Source organism: Pelodiscus sinensis, chromosome 6 (genome assembly GCF_052426305.1).
Source record: "Pelodiscus sinensis isolate ZL-2025 chromosome 6, ASM5242630v1, whole genome shotgun sequence".
Lineage (NCBI taxonomy): Eukaryota > Metazoa > Chordata > Testudines > Trionychidae > Pelodiscus > Pelodiscus sinensis.
Window position 1 is genome coordinate 76,286,405 of NC_143057.1, and position 12,557 is coordinate 76,298,961.

Sequence of the window (12,557 nt, forward strand, 5' to 3'; positions counted from 1 at the left end):
TCTTTGGGCTCCTTGGGGTGGAAGCTCTCCTGCAGTCCCCCAATTGACCCACCCCCCCCGGATGGCAGCCTGCGGCAAGTGCAGCCGGGCTGATGGCCGAGTGCTGTGATGTGCCAAGTGTGGGCATTCAGGGCACTCCAAGCCAGGACTGCTTTGCTGTCCCTCATCGAGTTAGACAAGTGAGCGGGGAACCCCTGAGAACTGTCTGTCCGGGGTGGAGATTGGGTCCCTTTAAGCACAGCCCTCGGCTAGCCTGAGGCAGCAGCTCCACGCTGTAAGTCCTAAACTGATGCCCTGCTGGCACTGCTTCCGGCCATCCTTAACCTCGGTTCAGGGTCCACTCAATGTGGACATGCTAGTTCGAATTAGCAAAACGCTAATTCGAACTAGTTTTTAGGTCTAGATGCACTAGTTCGAATTAGCTGAGTTTGAATTAACTAATTCGAATTGTTAGTTCGAATTAGTGCTGTAGTGTAGACATACCCTTAGTGATTTCAACTCTTTAGCCATCACCTAAACTGGCAAAAGATTCCAACTTCCACTGGACTAGCAAAAAGACTCCTCATGGAGTCTACTTTAGGTCTATCCTTAAAACAAAAGGGGGAAAGAGGCAGGTTGGGCCAGTCTTACAGCTCACACCTAGCAGGCATGAAGCAGGCTGACCCACGCCCTTTAGCCCTCCCCTCCCAACTCCGTTCACTCAACTCTGGAAGGGGGGAAGCTTGTTCCTCGGAGACCTCTTACAATGATGGTGTCTCTGTCATGTTTTACAGTTCCCACATTTAGGGGTAGGATGATTTGTGACCGCCCACAAGAGCCCCAAATCAGTTACAATACATCACATTCCATTCCAACACTGATCCTCCATCAGCCCTGGCTGAGTTAGATTTATACAACCACACATCGGATTTCTTCCCCCTCCTGGCATGAGCTGTATTTACATATCAACAGTTAACAGTTAATTATCTTGCAGAGCTAAACAATTGGAGTGAGCACACTCACCCCCAGAGCAGCTCTTCCCTGTTAGCTGGCTGATAACAAGCAGTAGTTCAGCCCCTGCTTACACTTGAATAAGGTCCATGATCTTCACCCTGGACCAGGAAGGCGCCTGCCTTCTCCGGGCCCTGGCAGGCTCCTGGGAGCTGGCAGACTGCTCCAGAGGACCAGTGGAGGGCTGGCTGCCAGTGTCTTGCTGGCTCATGTTTTGGGGCCACTGGGTCAGAGGCAGTGACTGCTGGCTCTGGGCTGGCAGGCTTGGAGCTGACACAGGCACTGTGGCCAGAGTCAACCCCTTTAAGGACTCCGGGGAAGGGGAAGGGGGAGGGAGAGGAGTGTTCTTGGTTGAGGCTGGAGTGGCCACCAGGGCACCCTGGAAAGGCTGGAGGCCCCCTATTTCGATATAAGTGTCTACACAGCACCTATATTGAAATAGCTATTTCGAATTTGGCATTATTCCTCATGGAATGAGGTTTACCAAATTTGAATAAGCGCTCCGCTATTTCAAATTAATTTTGAAATAGCAGTTTGGCTGCGTAGATGCTAGTAAAGGTATTTTGAAATAACAGCCGTTATTTCGAAATAACTTTGCTGTGTAGACATACCCTCTGCAATCCATGCATGGAAGGGACCACACATGGGTGAATCTCAACTTTCCCACTCAGAAGTGTGTGTGGGAGGACTGGTCACCTGTCTCTGTGCCAGCCCTCCTCCCAGTTGCCAAGAAGACACTAGGCAGGTCCTAGGAAAGCATGTAGACACTGGGCAAGCCAGAGGTAAGGGAAGGGAAAGGGTGAAGGGAGGGGAAAATACGAACAAATTAACCCCAAAACTGGTTTAACTGATCAAAAGAGGATCCATTTCCCCCATGTAAAGAAACTTCTGAGTGGAATAGAGTCATTGTAGCAGCTGTTATGTCACCCCACTTCCTGGCCCCAAGAGGAGTGGATGTGGATGGATAAAAAGAGGAAGGGTTGCATTGCCTCTATGTCCTGGCTCTCCCCAGCTGCAGGAGCAGAAGGAAATCCTGAGTTTCAGCCATGCTAGTGTTTCTGATCAAACCTGTTTTATGCAGTACGAAAGTTTGGTCAGAGGAGCCTATTTAGTGTTACAGCCACTGTTGAAGTTTTTGGCACCATTTAATTACAGCAAAGTAAAGTTTCATCAGTAGTTCTTTTTGTCAATTAAATACTATGCATTAATTATTCACAAAAGGTCTAAGACATCATTTAGACATTATTTAAACATAAAGATGAAAGACTGAAGACATGAAACTTGGACATGACATCTATAACTTTATTTTTTTTCTTGCTACTTTATCCTTAAAACACAGCAGCCACACTTTACAGCATATATACTCAATTGTTTGGAAACTGCCGGATTTGCTGCAGGAAAGAGGAAGACGTGTGTGTGTGTGTGTGTGTGTGTGTTTGATTTATGATGAGGTCCAAGCACTGAATTTTCTTGATCCTGATTTGGCAAAGTTTATTCATAAAGCCCATAACAGCTTCCTTTAGTCAAGTGTTCAGCCACATTTATGATTTATATACGAATACCTGGAAGGGGAACAGAATAGAGCTTGCTCAAAATTCTAATATGTTCTCCATTTCCATGCATTACTAGGGTTTGGTTTTTTTTAAACTAATGATGTATGAGAAATGAGCTTTTTATTGTGCTGTTAAATTGCAACATGAAAGGGACTGTGCCTTATCAAAACCTCAGTGGGAAAAATAATGAAGCTATTGACAAATTTAGGACAATTTTTATGCCTTTTGATTCACAGCTGGACTCTTTGCTTGGTGATTAACATTGACTTGTTTGAGGAGTAAGTGTAAATATTTAATTTTGAACTTTAGCTTCAATTTAAAGATCACTGCCAATCTTCTGAGGCTATTTTGAAAACTAAAGTGAAAAACAAGATAAATACTGAAAAGTCAGATTGCATGTAGAATGTGTAAACCAAAAAGAAGAATAAACTTCAATTTGTCTTCTAGATACAACATAAAATCCAAAGCAATTCCTTTCTGACTTTTAGACACTTTTTCAATATGCCTAATATTCCATCAAACAACCCAATATATCACAGGAGATTTTAGAAGTGAGAAAGCTAGCTATTGATTGTTATGCTGCTGTAACCCATTGAGACAAAACATTGATGGGAAGAAATAAGATCTGGAGGGCATCTTTTTGAAAGAAGAGGCAAGCATGGTAAAGAAATGTGATTTTAGTTGACCATTTAAAAGCTATATTTTTCAGGGGGTTATTAGAAGGAAAGTGTAAAAGAGCTTCCAGGAAATTCAGTAAGGCCCAGAAAAAGAAATGTGTCTTGCAGTGTCCACGGGGAGAAATAAGAGAATGAGATTAATCAAAATTGTGTCCGTATAAATGGTACCACAAAAAGATTCTTTGGCTAACTGTCCCCAGTTGGAACACACACACAAATAGCTGGAAATATTCAGACACCCCTTTTTGGAAAAGAAATGTATGTAATGCTATGTTCAATGGACTGTTCCATTTTGCTTCTTGGGAGGAGCTTTTTTTCTTTGGCTCTGTCTACATTGGCACCCCTTTCCGGAAAAGGGATGCTAATGTAGACTTTGGAATAGGCAAATCCGCGGGGGATTTAAATATCCCCCGCGGCATTTGCATTAACATGGCTGCTGCTTTTTTCCGGCTTGGGGAAAAGCCGGAGAAAAGCGCCAGTCTAGACGTTATTCTCCGGAAAATAAAGCCTTTTCCGGAGGATTTCTTATTCCTACTTGAGGAATAAGAAATCTTCCGGAAAAGTCTTTATTTTCCGGAGAATAACGTCTAGACTTGAGCTTTTCTCCGGCTTTTCCCCAAGCCGGAAAAAAGCGGCAGCCATGTTAATGCAAATGCCGCGGGGGATATTTAAATCCCCCGCGGATTTGCCTATGCCAACGTGCTACATTAGTATCCCTTTTCTGGAAAGGGGTGCCAATGTAGACGTAGCCTTTATGTTTAAAAATGAAAATTTCACACATGCTTTAGAATTTTCAGATTCCAAAGCTATGTCTTTCAGGTGTTATAGAGTGTTTCAGTGAGGAGTTACTTCTCTACATGAGGGGAGAAAAACAAATCTTGCTGTAGGGAACACTGAGTTGTACACTTAGTTTCCTCCAAATCCCTTACGCCAGGAGTTCATTGACATGGGCTCAACATCCTAGAACAATGTATCCATTAGAAAATTCACCCCTGCGCAGAAATAACATGGATCTTGGCTCACACACCATCAGAGAGCAGGAGACTTGGCAAAATTCTGACAGCTTCTTCCTTTCCAATACTGTAGTAGCATTATTCCTCCCAGGAAGCAAGTGGTCCTAGCTGGCAACTAGCTCTGAGTCTACATTTGGAGTGAGATGTAATCACAGAAAGGGAATTACAGATGGTTCAACTAATTTTAAATTGGATGCAAATTTCCAAACAGAAATCTGTCCAGACTCAAGTGGAAGATGACTCAGACAGTAGCTGCTCCCTACTTTCTTCTCTCTCTTTGGCTTTATCAGCCCCTCAAGACACATGCCCCTCAAGCTTCCAAAATATTTAGAGGCAGAAGAGGCAGAAGAGTCTTTGTCCTACCACTCTACCCCTCTAGTTTCAAGACTCCTAGCACTCTGGATTATTAGGTAGAGTCCATACAATTCTCAAGATACCAGAAAGAGACATAAGAACATAAGAATGGCTATACTTGGTCAGATCAAAAGTCCATCTAGTCCACTATCCTGCCTTATGGTGTTAAGTATCTATGCCAAGTCCTTCAACTGAAATGAACAAAACAGATAATCAACAAGTGATCCATCCCATGTCACCCATTCCCAGCTTCTGGAAAACAGAAGCTAGAGACACCATCCTACCTAGCCCATCCAGGCTAATAGCCATTGATGGGCCTATCCTCCATGGACGTATGTAATTCTTTTTTGAACCCTGTTATAGACAAGTAAGGGTGCTCCTGTAATATAGCTCTAACTATAAAATACATTTCTTCAGAAAAAAATATTGTGGAATCAAATACTACATAATTAAAACATTTGACAAGAATCATTTATAAATTTTATATTCAATATCATGATAATATAGATTAAATTGGGTCTTAGTGAATAAGCTTAAGGCATTCTGAATTCCTATACACACATGTCTCAAAATATAAGGAAAAGATTAGAAAAATATTTTAAATTGCTTGTTTTCTTTATGCAACATTTTTTCTATTCCACATTACACATCTTACATTCTGTCATCAAGTGTTTATTTTTGTGTACGTAAACATAGACACACACACTCATGTATTCTATAAATAACAAAACATTTCCACAATCTCTGAAAGGAAACATTTTGAAGTGACTGTGTAAAGTTTTCTAGTACTATTTGCTTGGTACAAGGAGAAGGTTGTTTAGCTGAAAAGTAGAATCTATAACATCAGTTCTATCATAAGAACCATGTTGTCATGGAGTACCTGTTACAAACAACACTGGAAACTTCAGTCGTTACTGGGGTTTTTCTTTTCTTCTCAAACAAGTCCCAGAAATACAAAGTGTTCAGCTCCCACTGAAGTCACTGAGAAAACCCCCACTGACTAACTGTGCAGGATCAGGCCGAATCGGAGCAGAGGGTATCCACAGGCGGTACAGAACACCCCAATCCATTTTTAAAATACATGTATTCTTAATTATTCAGCAGATAGGTGGAAACTATCTTTATGCATATGCAAAAATTTTAGCTCCGAAAAAAAATCTGATTTCTTCATGCCTCCAGCCTCTGTCAGGAAGGCTTGCTAACTATATCCCAGGGGAAATGTCACATGGTTTGACAGCCTTCAGCACTGACAATTGGGAATCCCTGCAATCACAGCTTCTGTACAGTCCAGTGCTGAAGCACTGTGCTCGCCACTTGGAAAAATTCACGTCTTGCAGGAGACGTCTGAAATGTGCTGACTGATTAGGCCTGAACCTTAAATGGTATCAAGAGAGCCTGTTAGCAATGCAAAGTGAATGATAATGCATACATCAAATGCACCTGTATTTGCCCTATTGTAAGAAACCCAGACTTAATAATAGAGTATATTCAAAGCTATTCTACAATTAAGAGCCAATACCCATGGATCATAATTACCTTTTCTGAACATTATTCAATGCATTTATTTATTTTGAAATATAAAATGTGCAATTTCCTCTCTGGTTTGACTACATTGGTATCTGTCAAAATCAGGAGTAAACGTGGCTTTTTGTCAGGAGCTGAAGCATTGTCAAACAAAAACATAATATTATTTGGAGTTTTGTTATTTAGCAGTGAACTTCTGGTTACCTTTTCCAGACCTGAAGAACTGTGTGATGCTTGAAAGCTTGTCTTTTCCATCAATAGAGGTTGTTTCAATAAAAGATATTACTTCACCCACACTGTCTCTAACATGACACCATGTGCTTTTGCCCAGATACATAAAGGTATTTAGGGAGCTGTGACCCAAGGCATGCTTGTATTAACACCGTAGACTCTACTGCCATAATATTTGTAGACTATACCTTATGAAGTATGATATGAATACCAACAACAGCAGTTAATAATATCACTGTCAAATGCATGTGTTCATGTTATAAATGAAGTTGTGAATTCCCTGTTATTAGAAGGTGTTTAAGACCAGACAGCCTGGCTCAGGTAAAGGTCTGTCCTAGTCAAAATCATGTGTTTATCATGATTTACATATTAGCAATAAACAAAGCCATTAAGCTAAATCAGCAGGGGTTATCCTGCACCTGAACTCCAGAAGCAGAATTAACATCACTCCTATGCCCCAGAGAGAGGAGACTGAATCCCCAGGAAATATGTATTGACTAGCAGGAGAAATGAATCCTGTTGGGGATATAAAGAACAGCTAGAGACTCCATCTTTAGCCTTTAATTTAGGAGACAAAAGAACCAAGGATTTGAATTCCGTGATGGGTCTTGACCATCTCTACTTTCTATTTTTTACTTAGTATCAATTAATCCTTGTTTTATTTTCATTATAAGTCACCAGTACTATGTAAGTTCAGGAAAGTGTCTACTTACAGAAAGATAAGTGGAATGTTTTGCTGTATCTGCAAAGGAAGCAAACCTAACACGTTCTCATGGAGACTGCAGTGAGAGTGAGTACTCCCTGATGTAAGATGATTTTGGGGGGATGAATTCGGGACTAAAAGATCCTAAGATCAGACTGCAAGGGGTATCCAGTTAAGGCAAAGCCAGGCTGAAGCTTGTGGGCTACTGGCAGACTGTTGGGTTCAGAGCTTTGGAACTAAGCTCCCAGCCCTATGCCATCCAGGGTTACAAGGCAGACAGTGACTGAACCCCTTTCCAGCCAATGTGAATCACAAAATATCACACTATACACCATAATACCCCTGTTCAGCTGCTGCCTAACTCTCTACATGCTTACAATTTCAGAGCTAAAGTTCCGTAGGTGCCTACAGTTCTGCTGCTGGCCATGTCCTCTGCTGCTTGACTCTAGGCATCCAGATGCCTGTGTCCCACCTAATCCCCAGAGAAATCCTGCTAACTCACCATTGGGGCCTCATCAAGTAGGTGTGCTTGGAGGCTGTCTACTGAACCAGACCCCAGGAAAGATAGTTTCCAGCAGGGTCACTAGTTGTGGTTTTCTTTTGGTCTCTTCCTCAAACAAGATTAAAACTTGTGCCGGTCTGTCCCTTACCCTCTATATGTTCCTCAACCCAAAGTTACCAGCTCTTATCTCAGAACCTTTTGATATGGGACTTTCTCAGGCTCCTTGTATCCATTTTTGCTTCTGTGGGCAGTACCTCCCACTGGCAGCTACAGCCCTGGACAGATATTGCAGCTCTTCTTCTCCATTTTATGAGGATCCATCACTTAAGCTGCAGGTCTTTTCCCAGGTGCAACAGGTAAGCCTAATCAGCCTTTGACCTCAGTTGAATGGTATCCCTTAGACCAGTGGTTCTCAACAAGCGGCCTGTGAGTGGCACGTGGGCCAGTTAGCACACAGCAGTGGCTCAGCTTGTGCTAAAGGGCTTTGGGATCTAGAGCCAGGGCTGTAGCAAGGTTGGGGTTCAAGCTGCCACTATGCTCCACACGGCAGGGCCTGGGGTAGGAGCTGCTCCTTGGCACATCACGGCAGAGGCTGGAATTTGGGTTGGGGATGCCACCCACCCCCAGCCCCATATGGGTGAGCCCACGGTCAGGGTGCTACACAGTCCCAGCCCCACAAAGCTCTATCTGGGATCAGGGCTGCCACCAGTATTCTGGCAGAGGCGGGGGTTGGGACTGCCCTCTCGCCCACCATCAGAGCTTCATACATGACTCCATGCTGGGGGTGCCTGGCATAGCAGTGTGGAGAAGGGATGGGAGGAACTGGGGAGGGCTCTGTGGTTCTCAACCTGTGGCTCAGATAACACATTGTGGGCCACCCACCCATGTGGCCCACAATGATTAAAAGGTGAAGAACCTCTTCCTTAGACCTACAAGAAGGCGACACGGGTTCATTTCCCTGCTGTGCCTTAAGGGCAAAAAGATTTGAACGAGGGTCTCCTACTGCTCAGATAGGTGCTCTAACCACTGGCTTTTGGGTTCTTCTAATATGGGGCTCCTTGTTCCACTTTAAATAAATACTTAAAGAATCATTGGATTAGAGAAAGAAAATGAGAATGACTATATAGTCTAGTGGTTAGGGTAGCAAAATAGGAGACCCATTGTCCAGTTGAGTGCCTAATTTAGGCTTCATGGCTTCTTCCCAGCATAGTTCCAGTGACATTGTAGAAGTTATGTGCTGTGCCACCAAGTGCTGCAACAGCTCAGTCCCTATAGCATCTTTGCTTTTGTTTTTGAGGGGTGAAATTCACTTCACTTGTAGAAATCTAGAGGATTGGGAATTAGGCAAGTAGTGGAGAGGTAAAATCCACCCTGGGAGTTTAGAGCCTTGCTGTAATCCAGCACTCATTGCAGTTTATGGGGTAAAACAGCATCTCCAGCCCTCCACAGCACTTATACAGTCTTCCAGCCCTTCTGCTGCCTACTCCGATGACTGCCCTTTATGCTGGCCTATGTGGGATTGGCACAGAAAGCTTTGTGCTGACCTTCCTATGTGGGTGAATTTCACTCTTCCTCTTGGAATGTCACTGTCATGAGTTGCCTTGTAATTGTAATATTGTAATTGTTCTAATAATCTTTTGGTAAAATAAACAGTACTTTTTAGTTCCTTCAAACTTTTATTATATACACATTTAACTTAACTAAACTGAAGCATAGAGCTTCTGCCAGAGTATAGTATGCATTTAACAGCACTTTCCTAAGTTACAACAGGACCTTTCCATATCTACAGTGCTTCAAATCCTGATTTTATCTTGTCTTTTCAATCTCTTGTGGCTGTGCAGCATCACTCCAGAAGTGACACTGTTTTAGTGATAGAAATGTTTTAGTGTATCTGATACAGCTGCTAGGATTATTGGGATTTTGAAATATCTTGCCATACCAAGGTATGTGAGGGGAGAAGGTGAAGGTTTAGATAAAAATGGCCTAATTAAGAAGAGTGAACTAGATTTAATGATGAACAATTTATTGGCAGTTAATAGAGCTCATACACAGTAGCCAGAAGCTAGAAAATTTATCATTAAAAAGAATCTCTCTGACATGCAAAATCCCTTTTCTCATGATATTGTTAGCAACTGCACTTCACAATTACTATTTTATAAGCTCGATTCACTGACAAAGGGAGTTGAACTTTATAGAGTCACAATGCAACTCCTAGATGCAGTAAATATTTAAATATGCAGAATTTAAGTTCTTTTTCAGAATTTGTATGCTCTTCTACTTTTGATCTTATTGTGTAATCATGACCTTGATTCTAGCCTCAAGCCTGATTCAGCTTTAGCCTCCAGTAACTTTTATATCCACCTCAAAATCTCCTTAAAATACTTGGTTAATACAGTCAGTAAAGCTCATAGTAAGAAAGAACCGAGTGGACAGACATGTAAGTGTACCAAACTATAACAGTGTGCAGTATTTGCACACAAGAGGACAAATTGTGCCCAAAAACACACAAGGATTGTCTCTGAAGGTGGTGGGAATTATGCATCTGATACCAAAGGCAGACTTTGGCCAGAATTATACTATTCTTGTAAGAAAGTACTGTAGGGGTCTGTTTCTAGCAAGTTAGGTGCTTTCAAAGTGTACAATTTTTTACTATAAAGTTCTGAGTAAAAATTAATCTTGTCATGGAAATAATGAGACAAGTGGTTTTATTGAGCCAGTACACAGATAACTGATGTAGTTGACTAGGTGATCATTGGTTCACCACAAAAAATGGTCATTGAGATCTTTGCAGTAGATGAGCAAAATCCACTTCCAATTATTGGAAATATTATCTGAATCTGAACTTTTAAACTAACTGTATTTTTCCATTTCTCCTGCATTTCAAGAGCTTTGTCTTCATATATGACTTTATCAACATTTATGACAATAGAAAGCAATGCACAATGCAATCATTCGTATTTCTGAATGGAAACTACAAATGACAATGATGTTCTGCTACTCCCTGAGAAACTGCTGCTGCCATTGTGTTTGTCCTGCCATCCTGCTGAACTTTTTTGCCTCATTAGCAGGGAAAATGAGCTGTTTATCATAGCATCTTTAATTGCTGGTTTCACCCATGATAGAAAGACAAATGGATTCTCTGTAAATATTACAGGTACTTTTTTCCCCCTTCTGTGATTATATGTCTGAGAGCATGGACACTCCCTGGCCACCATCAAGAAATGGGTTAATTTTAGCTCTGTATTCCCATCCCCCATCTCCAGAGGAAGATGGGGGGGGCAGGACTGAAGGCTGTAAAGGAATCAAATTCAATAGGAGGAAGGCCAGAAACTCCCTTAAAGTATTTATGTGAGAAGATAGGTTAAATTCAACCTTGGGAATAATGACATCAGGAAATGTCAAGACCGTGTTAATGGAGAAGGAACATGACTACACTGAAAGCAGCTCATATTGTTTAGCTGGTGATTGTATGGGATGACATGGAAGAGAAACAGCTAACAAATTAAGCTTTACCCTTTAAATTGAACAGATCAGATTCTGCCTGGACCTTACACTGTGTAGAGGAGAGTAAGAGCAGAATTGCAGTCTGTGTGACCTAAAGGGCTGTTGCCTCTTTACTCTCCTGGAGTTGCATGATATCTCAAAGGACGCAGGGCTAGGTGGAGAGGAGGCAGGATCATGATTTTTCTTATGTTTGAGCTTGATAATTCCTATAAAGGGTGTTGGATGTGCCCAGGAACTATAAGACCAAAGTGGCCCCATATTGCCTCTTATGTGCAGTGGGCCTGATCCAAATGCTGCTGAAGCCAGTGGAAAGACTTTAATGGGTTTTGGATTGGGCACTGTGTGTAAAAGGCAAAATTAAACCCTAAGTTGTTACAAAGAAAAAAGCAGTTTAATATTAGTAGTAGTGCATTACTATTTTGCGACATGCATTAAGATCTTCTCAAATTTACTTAGATTCAATCTAACCCATTTCACTTATGAAAACTTACAGTCAAATAAATGGCAAGATTTTAAAGAAAAGGTTTTTGTTTTGTATTCCTGAATATTGCTATTGATCCTTTTCATTCACAATTTTCAAATCCTTTTTGTCAAGAGAATTGCTTTCAACAGACTATATTTTCTGATATTTCTTTTATTCTACAGAGATTTGCCAGATCAATTCTTCATAAGAGTGGTATTTCGCCTTAACTGATTTCCACTTCTCTATATTAAATTAGTGAATGTCTAAAAAGAAATGTTCAAAGCCATGTTTTCTTGATGGTCCCGGTTTGGAAGGTGAGTGGAATGAAGTAGATGTAATGCAGACTCCCAGTCTTAATGTTTCAGTATAAGGAATCACATCAATACTTTTTGTAAATGTTACGATGGTGATATAGACAGAAAACATGATTACTTTGCCAGTCATTACACAGTTTCCTGCCTTGTTAGTGAATGGGTAAAAAAGGAAAAATAATGTGCCAATGCAAATATAGTAAGTATTAGCCCAGAGTTACCTCACAGTGGTACATGTGAAACTAAGTATAGGCTTATTACTACAGCTGGCTGACAATTTTCCATCAAAACTTTTCAATGGAAAAAATGGGTCTTCTACAAATTGAACAGTTTCATAGAAAGTGTCTGCTTTCAACTTCAATTTTCAGTTTTCATCACAAAAATGAAAAACTCAAAAATGGAAAATCTTGTAAAAAACTAAATTATTTTTAATTTTTAGCTTCCCTCCCCCCCAATAAAGTTTTGGGTTGTATCTGTGTCTTTTAATTTTCTGGTGACATTTTTGATTTTTGGTATTATCACAAGTTACAATTTTCCACAACACACCAGCTAATTATAGATATTTATGTATGAACTGAGAACAGATATATAGGAATGCAAAATCAGGGTGGTCAACCATTTCTGTGATATCTTTGCAAAAAATGAGTACCTTTTATTTTATCAAATATTTTCAGAATTCAACTGTTTCTACCACCTTTACGTCCTTTGCTCATAGGATAGAGGAGATGTGTG

General features: G+C 41.1%; 1 long non-coding RNA gene across 2 annotated transcripts in view; it reads right to left on the bottom strand.

Moving 5' to 3' along the window:
* LOC149524171 (uncharacterized) overlaps positions 1-12,557 on the bottom strand; it is a 120,023-nt gene that overhangs the window by 15,594 nt on the left and 91,872 nt on the right. Inside the window, exon 7 of one of the 2 annotated variants that reach the window (XR_016349914.1) lies at positions 243-2,552. The exons of the other annotated variant lie outside the window; for it this stretch is intronic. This is a non-coding gene — a long non-coding RNA (uncharacterized LOC149524171). Of the gene's footprint in view, positions 1-242; positions 2,553-12,557 lie in introns of those variants that run through there. 2 annotated transcript variants of the gene reach the window in all.